Consider the following 12,707-nt stretch of genomic DNA (forward strand, 5'->3'; position numbering starts at 1 on the left):
GCTCCTTGTGGACTCATCTGGGGCTGTGGCCCTGGGACACTCAGGCCGCCGTGCTCCCAGGGCTTCACGGCCCCGTGCGTGGAAGAGGTGGGGACGGCGTCCACGGAGGAGTGTTGTCTCAAGAGCCTGACGTCGTAGCCGCCCAGGGAGCTGTGCTGGACGTGCTGCTGGGCTCCCTCGTCCAGGACGAGCAGGCTGCGTGCTGTAGCAAGCAGAGACAGGCACGGGCTGCCTGCACCAAAGCCCGCGTCTTTCCACTTGCTCAGGCCACAGCCCAGCTATGGGACGCAGGTCTAGAGAGGGGAGTAAGTGCTACCCGGAAAAGGGGGCCAGATTTTCCATCCTGAGTAAAATACGCCCCCCCCCACCCCCACACCCACCATACACACACAGTGACACTCAGTGTGCACAGACCAATGACTGGAATCCTAGGGATTGTGCGTTGTGGGGGTGGGGGTGCTCACTGACTGGGTCGCCGGTGCTAGAAGGTTAGGTTAGGGCTGACCCTCGGGTCACATTTCTGTCAACTGTGTGTTTCTCACAAAGAGCAAGGTCTGTGTCCCCGTCCACTGTGGGTCCCGAGAGGGTGTGGTCCCGTGGGTGTGGTGTCCCTCCCTGGGAACATCTCGGGGGAGGCAGATGGCAGCTCGTTGGTGACCCTCCCCTGCAGGTGGGAGTCCGGGGCTTCCTCCCTCGGGAGAATAGATCCCCTCCCTGAAATGCTTCCATTCTCCCCACATGATCATCCAAGTGAAGCCAGCATCGTAGCAATAAGTCACAATTTTAAACTAAAGAGAGAGAAGTAATTAGCGAGGATCCCTCCCACCCCAACCCATGGGAGTGTCCACCTGTGGTGTTTATCTGTTTGCATCCACAATTGTAATACGGCGTTGTTGTTTGTATTTGTTGTCACGGTCACAACGTATTTGTTGTGCGTCTTTTCAGGCTCAGGTCATGATGTCACAGCTCATGGGATCAAGCCCACATGGGGTTCCGTGCTGAGTGTGGAGCCTGTTTGGGATTCTCTCTGCCCCTCCCCCACGCTCTCTCTGTCTCTAAATAAATAAGTAAATAAACTTAGAAAGGAAGGGAGACACTCACCGAGCTCTTTCCTGGATTTTGCTTGGCAGAGTTGGGAGCAGGAGGCAGCGTCCCCTCGAGGCCCCGGCTCTGACCTTGGACGGATGCAGGCATGCTCGGGCTCCAGGCTCCGTGTGGACAGGCTGCACGTGCTTCTTGAGCTCAGGCTCTGTGCCGTGGAAATGAGTTGCCGGGACTCAGCCCACATGGCGGCTGTGCCCATCGGTGCCTGGTGGAGCCTTGCACGTGGCCTGTGGCGTGTGGTGGCCCACGGTAGATGCTGACCTCCCCATATCCTGGACAGAAGCATTTTAAAATCACAAGCGCAGGAAAGACGACTGGTGACCATTCAGTATGCTTGACCATGAGGGCGCGACAGGCACTGGACAGGCTTGGGGGTGCCATCCGCAGGGCTGGGGCTGCACCGAGGAGGCAGCCGGGGGCTGCACAGGCCTGGGGGTGCGGGCAGGGCTCAGGGAAACAGCTTTTTACAGGCGTCCTTATTTTACGACTGACGTGGCTGTCCGCCTGAGAGGTCAGGCCTGTGAGCGGTCCTGCAAAGCTGGGGAACCGCAGGCACTGGTTAGGACGCTCCGGGAGGGACCGGGAGCCCCTCTGAGGTGGGGGCGCCACGTTGCCCTGTGTTCACCTGGGAGCAAAATGGTGGGGAGCGGATGCCGCGGGGTGAGGGCAAGCCCGCCATGGAAGGCCATCCCGTTCCACGCAGGATGCTGGTGTGCTTTGAATTTCAGGTAAACGAGTGGCATTTTAGTGTTAGGTCCCAAGTTTGCGTGGGAAAGATTCACACTACAAACTTGTTTGTGGTTTATCTGAAATTCACGCTTAACTGGGCCTACTTAACTTCCTGAATCTGCCTACTTCATGCTGAAGGGGTGCGCCCTGAACTCCCGGCCAGTGGCCATCGGGGCTCACCTTCCTGTCTCTAAGGACCTGTTCCTCCTCCACCTTGTGAGCCCACACGGCTGGCCACACGCTCCTTGGACTTTCCACGAAGCTCTCGCTGTGTCTGCACCCCAGCCCGGCTGCACGCGCCACGGTCTGGTTTCAGCACCGACCTGGCAGACACATGGCTGACACTGCGGGTGGAAGGGCGTGGTCCCCATGAGGCTGCCACACTCCAGGCTCCCAGTCCCCTGAGCTTGCCCCTGGCTGGCTGCAGATATGGAGGCTGCCGTGACCCTTGGATATGATAATTCACTGAAACTCATGGTTAGATTGTTGCAAAGGACCCGTGCAGGGTGAGCTCGGGGCGGGTCCTGAAAGAGCTTCAGACACACCCTCTCCCTGTGGACTTAGGGCCGGCTTCTCTCCCTTCAGGGACATCAGTGTCCGGGACACTCAGCTCTACTTGTTTTCATACAAAGTTCATTGCAGAGACACATTTTAAATATCACCAATAAGGAAAAAACATTAAACAACAATAATCGTTTATAACCATCCTCGAGATACTCATTTTTCAGGTTCCACTATGACTGTACCGTGTATATGTTACCTACTTCCTTAGTTTGGCGTTGTGTTAAACATAGATGCACTTTAATGCATAAGGATTTACAACATTCTTTAAAAAAAATTTGTTTTAATGTTTAGTTATTTTGGAAGAGAGAGCACGAGCAGGGACAGGCAGAGAGAGAGAGAGAGAGAGAGAGAGAGAGAGACACAGATTCCGAAGCAGGCTCCAGGCTCTGAGCCGTCAGCACAGAGCCCCACGCGGGGCTCGAACCCACGAACCGCGAGGTCATGACCTGAGCGGAAGTCGGACGCTTAACCGACTGAGCCACCCAGGTGCCCCTCAAGACAGATTTTCTGACCAACCTTCATTGGAGAGAGGGGGGTGGATTTAATCGCACATGGAGTTTATTCAAGGGAAGTATAAAAGTCTGTGACAGAAACAGTGCAGGAGGAACTCTCAGGTTCACACGGAGACCAACTTCAAATCGAGTGTACGTGTTCAAATCGAGTGTACGTGTTAAAACGAAGAGTTCTGTGCGGTCGCTGCCAGTGCCGCAGATCCTGGGTCGGTGATTTCAGGCAGGTTCCTGGGGAGGATAGAGCTGCCTCTCCAGGGACGCGCAGATCGGCGAGGTCCGTCTGCGTCGCCCCAAGCGCCACATCAGCCACCTCCCAGCCCCTCTGTGCGTCCCCACTCCTGGCGGGGACACGGGCGGCACAGGAGGTGTCCTCCTAAACCCCCTCAAGTGTGCCAGAGAAAGCAATGTTAAGTATGTAGGCTGAGGTCCCAGCTTTGAGCACGGTATAATACGCCTCCCGAGCTACTTCTCCTGTTTATCCTTTCCTGTGCCCGTTTTGCAGCCCCCACGCAACTGCCCATCTTTCCCTACACGCACCATGGTATCTTCACATGTCTGTGCTTTAGCCGGGTTTATCTTTCATGCCTGGAAAACGTCTTGTATTGTTCGGGGAGCTAATTTGCCCCCATCCTTCAGTGTCTAGCTGAGGCTTAATCTCGAGAGACTCAGTGGGACCCGCAGTGTCGCGTGTGGGTGGGCGCGGCACGCACTGGGTCGTGCGGGGGTGCTCTGTGTGCATGGCTGGCTCCTTTACCACCAAGCGAGACCCTCCATGGGCAGGGGTGCGTCTCATTCCAGGGCCTGGGGCCACGCTCACTGGTGTGAATGTTCCACTTCCCTCTGGAGCCTCTCTCCCTTCCCTGAAGGCTCACTCTGCCCGCACACGCACACGTGTGAGCTGAATGTGGCATCGTGTTTTGTGGGGGGGAAACAGGAAGAAAAGGAAGCCCCCTTCTTCCCAGATGGGTGGTCACCTCATGAGATTGAAGAATAGAATAAATTGTTGGGGAGGGAGGGAGGGAGGGCCGTGTGTCACAGTCATGACAGGACCGCACGTGGCTGCCTGACCCCCAGAACCAGCCTGGGAATCCAGAAGACTGTTCGCGGAGCCTCGGCCACCCGCCGGCACCAGGCCTTAAAACCGTACAGGACCCAGCACGGGCATGTCTTAGAACTGAGACCCTTGGCCGGCTCCTAAAACAGGAATAGGAAGACAGGGGGCAGGTGGGTTATTTGAGATCAGTGAGGACACGGAAGTGGTGAGATTATAAAAGTGAACAGGAGAGAGTAGAATATACACTGATGATTCCTCTGTGTCCTGGGTGGGAGTGGGGTTATGAGAAGCTGGGTCTTACACAGGAGTGTTTGCACACTTTGCACGCATTCTCACTGAACCCCCGCTCCTGCGCGGCTGGGCCCACGTCCACTGGCTTCTCCCCTTGAGGGCCCCGACGGGCGCCAGTGCAGACAACAATCTAGAAAGCGAAAAATCTGGTCAGTGGGACAGGAGAAGGGGTTTTCCAGTGGTGATAAACACCCCCATTGGGCTCTATTGGTTTTCTATATAATAGCTGAATAGAAAAGTTCTACCCTCAATTATACCTCAATAAAGCTGAAAAGAGAGAACAACAGTATAAAGGATCTTGGCATCACAAAAAAGGGATTTTACTTTATAACCTAGAGCTGTTAGGGTTGGAAGCAGATCAAAAACTCATAAAAAATTCTGTAACCACGATGTAAATTACTCTCCTATCCAAATTGCTGTTTTCAGGATACGTACACAGCTTGGGTGATGCGCTTGTAAGTTACTACTTCAGTTCATCAGTGTTCATCTCTCGCAGTAGACCCGGCCCCATAGGCTGCTCAGAGGAAGCCTGGTTTGCTCCGTTGTGCACCTGACTCACAGCCCTGGAGCAAACCGCAGGGCGGGCGGTAGTTATTTTCTGCATAAATAAAAGAGTTGGGACTTAGGGGTACGATGACTGAGAGACGGTGCGAAAACACGAGGGCAGAGGAATGAGCACAATGACATATGCTCAAAATTCACAGGAACCGTGTCTCGATGACCGTCTTTTAGAAACTAGAAGTCATTTCTGGGGCGTCTGGGTCCCTGCCACCACCTCAGGGAGGGAAGGGATCTGCAGCAGATTTCAGTGCCAGTAGAACGTGCTGCTGGGGAATGTTGCTTCCTCCGCAGAGGCAGAATAAGAAAACCCCCTTTCTCTCTGGTTGACACCCAGGGAGCATGAAAACAGGCATCTCAGACTGTGTGGCAAACAATACCACCCTTCACATTTTCACCTCATTCATTCACTTGACAAAGATTGGTTCAGTGTCTGGTCAGCTTGTACCGGACATTTTTGAGCCACAGGGTGCTGGCTCTAACGACATGAGATGGGCAGGATCTCCGTGCCCGTGTGCCTCCCCGAATGGTTTAGAGGCAGAGGCAGGGTGTGATCATGGAGGGCTGCCTGGAGAAGTCCCCTAGAGCCGGGCTGTAAAGGACAAGTGCCAGCATGGAATGCCACACCTGATTGCATTTCTTTTAAGACATTTTCTGAGGTCTCTACTTTTCCCTAACCCTAACCCTATCCTTTTCCTGTAGTGGGCATTTTGATTAAAGTTCTCAATTCCTAACCCTTGAGAAGGACCACGCATACAGCCTGTACTCTTCCCTCCCATACCTTGTGTCTCTCAGTTTGCTCATCTTTTCATCTGAAACCACTGGAAGGTTACTCCTGTTTATAATGTTTTGTTGCTCTTGTGCTAGAATATTTTCCTTTAAATTGTCTCATTTGTTTCACGGTAAGAATTTGGGAAGCCACCCAACAGTGTGTACTCAGCACCTTAATAAACTATTCATTTTTTCCTGAGATCTCTTGATTTTTCTAGAAAGAAAATCGTTTCATCTGAGTAATGATTTTGCATCTTTTTGTTTATTGAGTGATATTAACTATCCAGCTGATGTAGTGTTTACTGGTTTGTTACATAAATGGATTCATATCTACATATAACCAGCAGGCTTAATGATCATTACTTTATAATAGATTTTGAAGCTCATTTAAGGAACTTATATCTGTTTGGTTTTCATAAAAGTTTTGATCAATTTTGCAAGTTAAACCTTGTCAAATATCTTTTTACTCTGCATTGCAGTGATAATCTGCCATATCCTGCTATTAACTTATGAAAATAATGACATTCATCATTTCCCTAATATTGCTTTCTGAGTTCCCCAGAGTAAATCACCATTGTGTTAGTGGCATTATTAATTTTATGTATCAGTAAATTTCTGTTGCTTCTATCCTACTTAGGAATTTGTATCTGTGAGTAAGATTGGTATGTAAGTTTCTCGTGATGCGGTTCTCAGGTTTTGGTAGCAGTGGTGAGCCAGTGTCCTAGGCGAATTCCCCTGTGTTGTGCACTTTAAATGGTACGGGAATGATGTCTCCCCTCACCCCTGAGAACAGTACCGTAATTGTGCCTGTGACTGTCGGCTTTCATGTGGTGACCTTGGACTCTGAGGCCAGTCATTCCCATAGCCCTGGGATGGCTGAGCCTCTGCCTGTCCCTGAGTCAGCTCTGGGATCCTTGCTCGCGGGGAGAATGAGCACAGAGCAAACGCTCAGTCTCCAGACTGTATGCGTGCCTCACCTGTCCCGCTGGCCCATCTGTGTTCCCTGGGAGATGGTGTCCCCCCGCCCCGCCCCACGAGCATCGGTCATGGTCTCCTGTCTACCCTATCTCCTGCTGCCCTCACGAGCCCCCTGCCGCCTGGGAGCCCTGCTGTGGCCGCAGCTGGAAGGCACACAGCTTCCACACAGGCTGTCAGGGACCCCTTGGTCCTGCTGTGCTTTCTCCAGACCCCCTTCCTCCCTGCCGCTGCCTGCCCTCCTCACCACCACTTTCCCCCGCCCCACCTCACCCAGCTGGCTCCTTTTTAGTTCTCAATGTTTATTTTAAATGTCCTGAAGCTTTTCTTGACCAATCTGAATGAGAGTAGTGGCGATAAACACTGTATATCCATTGCCTACCATGAGCCAGCATCTCGGGGTCGGGGTGCATCCTAACATGAGCCAGCATCTGGGGGTGGTGGTGGCATCCTCTGTCCCCCCAGCCGGGCCACTCCTGAGAGGGAATGGTGGCTGTACTAGGCGAACCAGTGGCATCATGTGGACCGGCGCTGTGGAGGACATGCTGGGACGTCACGTGGGCTCCATTGCCACCTGCCCTATTACTCTGCCATGTCTGCTCTGCAGAGAAGTGAGGCAGAGAGCCACCCGGGAATCTGATCCTGGGGGCTCCACTATCCTCTTACACGGCCCCCTCTTCACTCATCCTTCACCTTTTCCTTAGCTTCCAGATACTCGTAGGTCTGTGGGGTCCTCCTTATGTCTGCACCTGCAGCCAGGTCTCGCGCCCCACGTCAGCGAGGGCACGGCGTCTTCACTCAGGGCTGCAGACCTGGTCCTTAGCACACGTCCGGGAGGCTTTCGAGACATCTCTGCAGTGGATACGTGCATAAATATTTGCTATTCTTGCCACTATCGAGACCCTCTAATTAGCCTTGAATTATACACAATATTCTCTAATGAATTAAGAACCATCTGGTGCTGTTGTTGTTTCCATGTGCGTGGCCATATCTGAACTTAACTGGGGCACACGCACATCTCCTCTGACTACAACCTACTAGAGCTCACACTTAGAGTCGCGGTGCAATCCACACGTGGAAGCCTTGCCCCCACATTCTGCTGCCTGCTGTGCTCCGTGGACGTAGGCGAAACCCAGAGGGCCATGCCGGTGTAGGAAACAGTGGGTACCATTAATAAAAACGTGGGGCAAAGAGGCAGAGTGGAAGGAAATTAAGAACAGAGTATCTCAGTTTTAGTGAGAAGAACAGGATCATGACACCTAAGTGGGAATTAAGACAAAGAATTCGTGAGAGGAGAGCAGAAATTTGAGTTAATGTAATGCTGTCCTCTTGACAGGTTGCCATCCCTGGATGGGACCCCACACGATGAATATGTGTACATGAGTAGGTTGATGTGTGTGGGAACACACATGCCACGGATGCTGTCCTGGAAGGAGCCTGTATCATATGTCCCTGGTGCCGCTCCTTCGCAGAGGGTGATTTCCTTCTCATTTGTCAAGGGAGTTTCTTCACTGTTTTTTTCTGGTCTTAAGGAGCATGAGTAGATGGGTATGTGCGTCTCAGACTTACATCCGTCCACGGGGATCGAGAAAGGGCGCCTAGCCTTGTCAGATTTGAGTTTTCAGGTATTGCATGAAAAAAGTCTCAATTACCCCAAAGGACGAGCGATAATTATAAGCAGCCATGTTTTCGCCTCATCCTGGAAGCCTTGGCATTCTGGAAAGGTACATCACCCCTTGAGTGAATTAGGCTTCTGTCCTAATTGTTATGGAACCACCGATAACATTTTTTTAATTTAATTCTCTCCTTAAACTGCAGTGTGTAATTTCACATTACCAGCTATCACCTTCTGTCTTGCCGTCGTGCATAGATCATCCTGTCTTCCCCACCAAAAAGCTCATATTTTCCCTGAATTGGATATAAAGTAAACAGTATGATGTAAGCAGTGGTAACATGATTAGAGGATAAATTCTGTTCTGTCTTGGTTGATGGAAGGTAATGAAAAATCAAGGTAAAGAGGATACGTTTTTTTCAACCAAAGGTGCTGTTTGTCACTTTACAGTGAGACATAACAGGATAATACCTCTGCATTTTTAAAGCAGTGACTAGAGGGTGGGAAGGAAAAGGATGAGTTTGAACCAATTAGTGGGTGGATGACATTTCTCTTTCCTTTACCAGACTACTAGTGAAAGTTTAAAGCATTGAAGAAAAAAATCATTGCATAATAAGGGCTGCTTGAAAAAAATAGTATGACCAGAATTGCTGATCCTTGCTTCCCCTTTCTTATTGTAAGCAGGAGAGAAATCCAAGTTAAAATAGTGTTTATTAACTGCTTCTTGACAGGCTGATACCATTTTAAAATATGATTTATTAAAATTCAGTGTGGCTCAAACACCAGAGATGGCTGCATAGAGTCAGTGGCACTGGTTTATCTGGTTCCCACAGTAAGACTTTCCAAATGGAAGGACATTGTTTTGCAAAGGGACCCCCCCCCCCCCATGGGTAAGTTATCCCCTGCTGTCATTATGGAGGGTTTTGAGATGATGGTTTAATTTTCCCTAACTGGGGCAGGACAGTTATCTGCTGGAATTCTAAGAACAAAATCAGTTGAACAATAGGCAGATACTGATTGAGCACCAACTGTATGCTCATTTCTGGTGAGCAACATGTGAGATAGGAAAGAAGTTGCATAGTCCTTGTCATTAAAAACACTCAGGGGGCACAGGGCAGGGGGTGGAGCGGCTCAGTTGGTTAAGCTTCTGACTTCAGGAAGCTCAGGTCATGATCTCATGGTTCATGGGTTTGAGCCCCGTGTGGGGGCTCTGTGCTGACAGCTCAGAGCCTGGATCCTGTTTCAGATTCTGTGTCTCCCTCTCTCTCTTTCCCTCCCCTGCTCATGCTCTGTCTCTCTCAAAAATAAATAAACGTTAAAAAAATTCTTTTTAAACACTCAGAATATTTTCTTAACCTTAACTATATGACTTTGTCAGCTTTGATTTCTTCTTTTTTTTTTTTATGTCTCCTTAATGTTAATTAATATGAGGGCAGATCCAAATTAACCAATCAAAATGGTCGTTTTAGGGTGATATGTTTGAGGCATGATGGTGGGCAGAGTTTAAATTACAAGGATAATTAAAATAGGGTTTCTGGGGTGCCTGGGTGGCGCAGTCGGTTAAGCGTCCGACTTCAGCCAGGTCACGATCTCGCGGTCTGTGAGTTCGAGCCCCGCGTCAGGCTCTGGGCTGATGGCTCGGAGCCTGGAGCCTGTTTCCGATTCTGTGTCTCCCTCTCTCTCTGCCCCTCCCCCATTGATGCTCTGTCTCTCTCTGTCCCAAAAATAAATAAAAAAAAAAAACGTTGAAAAAAAAAATTAAAAAAATAAATAAATAAATAAAATAGGGTTTCTACTCTCCAATACCTTATCTTACTTTCCTGTTGGCACTTCCCCGGCATTCATGGAGCATTTCCCAGGGACCAGGGAGAAAGCGTGTCACGATGGATAAGGCAGAGTTCTTCCACATAAGCAGTACATCTGAGTGTTGCTGTGAGTGCTGCAGTCTGGAGTGAATTTTCTCTGCCATATCCTGAGTACCTAAGACACAGCCTGCCTGGCAGATACAAAGTGTCCAATGAGACGTTAATGAATTAATAAATATTTATACACAAGTTCATTTTTTTATGATTTAAAAAAAATTTTTTAACGTTTATTTATTTTTGACAGAGAGGGGCAGAGCATGAGGGGGGGAGGGGCAGAGAGAGAGGGAGACACAGAATTCAAAGCTATCAGCACAGAGCCTGACGCGGGGCTGGAACTCACGAGTTGTGAGGTCATGACCTGAGCTGAAGTCGGACACCCAACCAACTGAGCCACCCAGGCACCCCACAAGTTCATTTTTTAAGGCCTCTTTACATCCAGGGTTTCACTTCACCCTCCCAAAAACCCCGTGTAATAATAGAGCAGAAACTAATGAAATACAGAAGAGAAAAACAATAGAGAAAGTCTATGAAAGCAAAACTTTGTTCTTTGAAAAGATCAACAAAACTGTTAAGCTTTTAGCTAACTGCTGAAGAAAGAAAAGAGAGACAATTCAAATTATTAAAATCCAGAGTGAATAAAGAGACATTACAACCAACCTCCAGAAAGAAAAAAATTACAAGGTAGCATCCAGAATATGTGAGGATATTCTGACAGAAACGATAAAAATGTTTGGAACCAAACAGAGGTGGTGCTACACAGCCTTGTGAACATGCTAAATGCCACTGGATTGTTCCGGTTAGCTTTATGTTACGTGAATTTCACCTCAATTTAAAAAAAAGGAGACTTAAGAATTTTAAGACAGTACTATAAACAATTGTAAGCCAGTAAATATCAGTTAGCAGAAAGAGATGAATTCCTAGACACATACTACCAAAACTGACTCAGTAAGAAATAGAAAATCTGAATAGACCTATAAGAAAGAGAGAGATTACATTAATAATCCCCTAAAAATATTAGAAATAATGACTGAGTTCAGCAGGGTTACAGGAAACAAAATCAATTTACAAAAATTAATTTCATTTATGTAGACTTCCCATGAACAAGCCAACAATGAGCAAAATGTAATGAAATTAGTACAGAATTTATACTGTGACAACTATAAACTATTGTGGAAGGAAATTAAAGATTAAATTAATGGAAAGGCATGCTAAGTTCATGGACCAGATCAATACACTTGATGTTGTTAAGCTGGCAGTATTTCCCAAATTGGTCTACAAGTTTAACAAATCCTTATTAAGATCCCAGCTGATTTTCTTCCCCAGAAATTGATGCACTGATCCTAAAATTCACTTGGTGATTCAGAGCAGCCAAAATGGCCTTGAAAAAAAGAATTTGTAAGTTCTCACACTTTCTGATTTCAAAACTTACTGCAGATCTATAGTAATCAAGATAGTATAGTTCTGGCAGAAAGATTGACATATAAATCATTGGAACAGAATCGACAGCCCAGAAATAAACCCTCACAATTATGATCTGTTGCTTTTCAACAAGGGCACCAAGACAATTCAGTGGAGAAAGGATAATGTTTCCAACAAATAGTGCTGGGACAACTGGACATCCCCATGCAAAATCTCTCCTTTACACCATATGCAAAAATTAGTAACTCAAAAGGAATCAAATTTTAAAGATTAATAACTGAAACTATTAATAAAACAGAGGCAAATCTTCACAACCTTGGAATAGGCGATGCTCTCTTTGATGTTACACCAAAAGCTCAATTGGCAACGAGAAAAGATAAATTGGAATTCACCAAATATTCTTAAAACCTTGTGTTTCAAAGGGCACCATCAAGAAAGGAAAGGACAACCTGCAGAGTGGTAGGAAATATTTGCACATCATCTAACAAGGGTTTATCTAGAGTATGTACAGACCTCCTCCAATTCAGTTTTTAAAAGTTCTCGCTCTGAGGAAGACACACAGTTGCCAAGAGGCACATGGAAAGGTGCTCGCCGCCATTCATCGTCAGGAACACACAGACTAGCACAGCCATGAGGCGCCACTTCACACCCTCCGTGGTGTCCATACTAAAGGCAGACGGACAACACCGAGTGTTGGCAAAGACATGGAGAAACCAGGCGCTTGTAAACTGCTGAGGGGAATGCAACATGGTGCAGCCACTGTGGAAAACAGGCTGGCGGTTCCTCAGGTGACCGAACGCAGAGTTAGTATGTGGCTTATCCTTCCCCTCGTAGGTATGTACCCAAGATAAATATCCACACAAGACTTACATGCAAATATTCAAAGCAGTGCTACTAATAATAGCCAAAGTGTGGAAACAGCCCCGATGGCCATCAACTAGCTGATGGGTGAATGGATTAATACATTGCACTGTTCCTAGTGCAATAGTTTTCAGCAATAACAAGGAATGGGATTTGAACACACACTACAACGTGGATGAACCTTGAAAACTTTACATTTATTGAAAGAAGCCAGGGGCGCCTGGGTGGCGCAGTCGGTTAAGCGTCCGACTTCAGCCAGGTCACGATCTCGCGGTCCGTGAGTTTGAGCCCCGCGTCAGGCTCTGGGCTGATGGCTCGGAGCCTGGAGCCTGTTTCCGATTCTGTGTCTCCCTCTCTCTCTCTGCCCCTCCCCTGTTCATGCTCTGTCTCTC

General features: G+C 48.4%; 1 protein-coding gene across 11 annotated transcripts in view; it reads left to right on the top strand.

Moving 5' to 3' along the window:
• DLGAP2 (DLG associated protein 2) overlaps positions 1-12,707 on the top strand; it is a 791,131-nt gene that overhangs the window by 403,351 nt on the left and 375,073 nt on the right. The window lies entirely within an intron of this gene.

Source organism: Neofelis nebulosa, chromosome 3, assembly GCF_028018385.1.
Source record: "Neofelis nebulosa isolate mNeoNeb1 chromosome 3, mNeoNeb1.pri, whole genome shotgun sequence".
Lineage (NCBI taxonomy): Eukaryota > Metazoa > Chordata > Mammalia > Carnivora > Felidae > Neofelis > Neofelis nebulosa.